The sequence below is a fragment of the Pteropus vampyrus genome, unplaced genomic scaffold, assembly GCF_000151845.1.
Source record: "Pteropus vampyrus isolate Shadow unplaced genomic scaffold, Pvam_2.0 Scaffold100, whole genome shotgun sequence".
Taxonomy (NCBI): Eukaryota; Metazoa; Chordata; class Mammalia; order Chiroptera; family Pteropodidae; genus Pteropus; species Pteropus vampyrus.
In genome coordinates, this window is record NW_011888881.1 from 1421698 (window position 1) to 1426715 (window position 5018).

The 5018-nt window shown below is 47.4% G+C and overlaps 1 long non-coding RNA gene and 1 pseudogene across 2 annotated transcripts in view; both read right to left on the reverse strand.

The window, feature by feature from the left end:
• The window catches only part of LOC105295110, a 41026-nt gene extending 36200 nt beyond the window's left edge, over positions 1-4826 (reverse strand). For both annotated transcript variants that reach the window (XR_002781448.1, XR_002781447.1), the window contains exon 1: positions 4416-4826. This is a non-coding gene — a long non-coding RNA (uncharacterized LOC105295110). The remainder of the gene's footprint in view (positions 1-4415) is intronic.
• Positions 1398-1516, reverse strand: LOC111742759 (annotated as a pseudogene).
• Positions 4827-5018: the final 192 nt, after the last annotated feature.

Sequence of the window (5018 nt, forward strand, 5' to 3'; positions counted from 1 at the left end):
GTGTGGGCCGAGGCTCAGTGAGTCCACCTGACGGGCTGTGTGGGGGCTAGCATGTTCTCTAAAAGGAAATAGTCAACGAATTGAGAGAAACCTCCAGAAGTATCAACTAGTATGCTTTGGTTCTCTTCAAAATGATTTCATTTGCACAATCTTAGTTGATGAGTGGATCCAGTGCTTATGTGAGGCCTACTTAGTATCTAGTAGTGAGTCGCTTTTGGAAAGCTAATATGTTCCAAACTACTCTTTTCATGCTGTCTGAATACCAACAAATATGCAACTTCTGCTCACTTTAGACCTTTCATCACTGGCGATAAAGTATATCCCAGATTAAGCTCAGGTGATGCTAGTGAGACTTTGATGAAAGAATAGCTTCTGAATACAAAATCATGCGGAACTTCATTAAAACACTGCTCCCAGCCCCACCAAAAAAAAAAGAAAGGAAAAAAAAACAGCAAGAAAACATCTCAATTAAAGGCCACTTTTGCTTTAAAAAAATGGCAAGTTCATATCGTCACACCCTATAATTTAGGCAAAGATAACTGAAACTACAAAATGTTACTTTTACTATATTGTATATTTTTAAGTTTTTATTACTGATCAGATTAGGTTCTCTTCTTCCAGTGAAAAAGCCAAAAGAAATGTGAATAACCATGTAATATTCAGGTTAATGCTTACTTATAGCTGCCAATTTGGGCAACTCATTAATATCCAGGGATCATTTTTTCACCATGTAGCTATAATGGTTTTCAGAACAATTGTGAGGATCCAGCCTCCTGGTCAGTGAAAAGCATCATCTAAAGAAAATAAGATCGGTTTTTAGGCCTGAAAAAAAAAAACTGTTTGGAACTCTGAAGATTGATTATATCAGCCTGCACACAGTATTTTAATCTCACGCTATACAAAATACTTTTGGATCCACTGCCAGCAAGATAAAAACAAATTAAACTGAAAGGCTGGCATGAACTAAATATCTTATTCTGGACGCACCATCACTGACGGCTTCAGAAACAAATAAAATAGAATGGATCCTTCAAAATATTTTTCCAAAGGGCAGACAATACTACCAAAAAAGAGTCCAAAACTAAAGCATAACGATCTACAAATACAGGAGTGTGATTCTCCTCACTGCTCCTGTAATTCTTTCTCCATACACTCGTACAGTTCTTATTAACCTCTGGGTGGAGAGAGCTATCTGTTTGCTGGGCTAGAAGCTCTCCTGGGCACCACGTCTTCTTCATGGGTACTTTCCCCAAATTGGTAAACACAGCACTCTATGTAATCAGTGTTCAGAAACTTTCTTTTAATTATTTTTTTATTTTTTGTGGTAACTCTTGGTTGACCTCACAGATTGCAAAGACCTCGTCAGCTTGCAATCCCTTATTTTTTTCACTTTTTTATGCCTCCAGCACCTGGTCTTCCTAGGTGGTCTTCCACCCAAGTACTAGCCAGGCCCGAACCTGCTTAGCTTCCGAGATTAGATGGGATCAGGCTTGTTCAGGGTAGCATGGCCGTAGACCAAAAACTTTCTTAAAATGAAAGAACAGCGTGTTCTTTCACTATTTGCAAAATTCCTTCATTGTTTCTAATTCCTGAAAAATAAAATGAACCTGGTCTCCGGCCAATCTGAAATTACTTTCCTATTCACATAGTTCTTTTACTTCTGCTGTTCCTTCTGCCTGGATGCCTTTCATAATCTTCCTTAATCTTATCCATTCTTCATATCCTATGGCAAATAGCCCCTTCTCCACGAGGCTTTCCCTGATCTCCCCAGCTAGGAGTAATCTTTCCTTCTTTTGAAGTACCATAGTACTTTCCCTAAACCTTCCTTGTATCCCTTATCACCATGACCAATTACATTACATAAATGACTATCTCCTAAGTAAGAGCAAGTACACAGCCATGACTCATAAAATACGTACTAGGAGACTCCCTTAAAGCCTATGGCTCCTATGGGGTGTAAGATTTCTAATTCAGGATGCTCCCACATCCTCCTAATGAGGATCTCTTCTTGCATTTGAGCACTCTCTGGGAAGACAAAGAATGCTCCCAGGCAGCTTTCTAACCTGCTGTGTGACAGCTGCATGCACTATTCCCACAGAACATCTGAAGCATTTCTGCGGGCAGGCTGTGACTTTCTGAACGACCCTAATGCCACATGTGGCCTATGAGAGTCCTCATATGAGTCTGAACATTTAGTTGAAACTATAACGACCTTCGGTGGGTAATTTCAATAAGGTTTTCAAGTACCTCATTATGGAAATTAAATGAAATTGTACATGTAAAGTTCTTAAATGACGTCTGGCATGTAATAATAACTCAATGAATGTTATTGTTGCCCATGGTCAGAAACATGAGTGTCTATTCCCAAATCTATTTGCTATGATCTGAATATGTTCTTCTAAAATTCATATGTTAAAGCCCTAATGTGATGGTTTCTGGAGGTGGGGCCTTCGGGAGGTAATTAGGTAAGGAGGGTGGAGCCCTGTGATGGAACTAGTATCCTTATAGCCCTTGTGACCCCACATAAAGATAAATGAGAAGCTGCCATCTACAAACCAGGAAGAGGGCCTTCAAGGAGAAACTGACCATGCTGGCACCTTGACCTCAGACTCCCAGCCCCCGGAACTGTGACAAATAAATGTTTGCTGTTTAAGCCCCCCAGCCTATGGCATTCAGTTGCAGCAGCTGAACTAAGACACTATTAATGACATGTAGGCCTTATTATAATTATCTGAGGAAATAATGATGAACTGTGAGTGTAAAGAGTTTCTCCCTCTAAGAAAACTAAGTGAAACATTCCGGAAAAACTTTAAAAAAAAGGTAAGTCACTAAAATGTTTTGCTACTGAAGTACGTGTAAGAAACATATAAAACACTTCGGGGGGCGGGGGGCAGAAAAGGGGGACCCAGATCACAAACTTGGATGCCCTCACTACCTTCTGGGTCCTGCTCCACTTTAAAGACACCCAAACGAGCTCAGAGTGGGCATGATGTGGAATTCTAATCAGTAGACCCACACACGAAACAGCAACAACAAAACACCTTGGCCCCACATCAGAAGACTTGCAAATATACCAAAATTATTGAAGTTAATACAAAATATTTTTCTCTGTCTCCTTCTTCCTGTCTCTTCTCATGTATAATTTTTATGATTTCAATAGGCCTTTGCCTTTGATTATGACAAAGAGTTGCAAGGGCTATGAGAAATGGCACACGCGCACACACGCACGCACACAAAAGGCCAAGTAATGCTGTAGGAATCAGGGTCAGGAAAGGTAGAGAGAAAGGGACACAAGCTGAGTGGACAGAGAGCACGGGAAAAAGGCACTGGAGACACAAGAGAAACGTGAACAAAGTCACAGAGGCCCAAGTGCCATGGCTTGTTAAGAAAATAGAACAAGGGGTTAAAAACAGAGACCAAGGAACCAGGTAGCGTCTGGATCTTCAAGGACCTTACAACGCGGCTACAGAAGATGGACTCTGAGAAAAACACGGAGCGAACACAGAATTTCGAACAGCGGAACAGTATAATTGGATGCGCATCCTCAGAAGATCGTTATAGAAGCAGCGGTAAGGTTGATCTGGGGTATGGAGACTGTTAGGCTTGAAAAAAAAAAAATTACTTCGGGAGTCCAAGCAAAAAAAAAAAAAGGGACACGAGCGCCTGGGACTAGGTAAGAAGAAATAGAAAACACTGTGAAGGTAGGATAAACAGGGTTGGGCGGAAGTTCTTAGCCATGGAAGTCTAAAGAGCGGAGGGAGTAAAGAGAAAGGCTTTGCTTTGCTGCTTTGGCGACTCTGGAGATCGTGGACAAATTGTTCTCCCAGATTATGTTAAAGGACAAAAGGAAGATGTGCAGAATAAGTCAACCCAGGTCACCAGGGGCGCGAGGCGCCTGTGCAGAAGGCGGGGACGCCCACTGACTGGCTGGTCTGGGCCGCAGCAGGCCACCTACCAGGCCGCGGGGGTGGACGCTGTCCCTGATGAGCCCCGAGGAGGGTAATGGCCCGGTGCAGAAGCCAGAGTGACACCGCTGCCCGCGGGGACACTGAGGCAGGGGACGGAAGGACACCAAGGCCAGTGTGAGGCGGGGACGCCCCCAGGCCACGGCCCGAGACGCTTCCAGAAGGAGCAGCGGGACGGGGGAGGGGAGGAACTTTGGTGAAACCGACAGCATCCCACTGATTCGGCAATTTCGGGGACACGAGGGAGCGGGCGCCCCAGAAGGCCACCCTGCCACCTGAGCGAGAGCCCTGTCACGCGTCACCCGACCTGCCCCGAGTCCCGGATCTCCGGAAGCCCCGGTGCACGTCCCGCTCGGGTGAGAGCGCCCTCCGCGCCCCCCACACCCCAACTTCTGAGCCCGCGGAAACCCGGACCATGACCTCGCCTCTGACCCCCTCCCGGAGACTCACGAAAATTCAAGCCCTTCGTGTTGTGTCTCCAAAGCTTTGTCCGTACTTTACAAGGCTTTGTACTGTTTGTTGTGCATGTGGCTCAAAACAAAGGACGAGCCCGCCCAGAAAGTGGAGGAGACCTGAGGCCGGGGAGGACACGCGCGCACAGGCCCCTCGTGCGGGGATGGAAAGCCTGCGCCTCCCGTGAGCCAGCGGGGCCGCGGGACCACGGCTCCCGGCATCCTCCGCGACGCTCCAGCGCGTCGGGCGGCAGGCACTGGGGGGCCGGGCTCGGTAGCCCTGAAGATGGCAACTCCTGGGGAGGAGCCCGAAGCCCCCACGGAGCAGCTGGACATCGCGTGCGGCCTGGAGAACTTGCCCGTGACTGCGTGGCCCCCGGGGGCGGTGCCAGAGCCCTTCCAGGTAGGGGACGGGGCTAGAGCCGATTCAGGCAGGGGACGGGGCTCGGCCTCCGAGAGAGGCGTGGGGCGGGGCTTCACGGCCAGGAGCGCTGCGCGCGCAGCCACTGGGGAGGAGTCTGAAGCCCCCACGGAGCAGCTGGACATCGCGTGCGGCCTGGAGAACTTGCCCGTGACTGCGTGGCCCCCGGGGGCGGCGCCA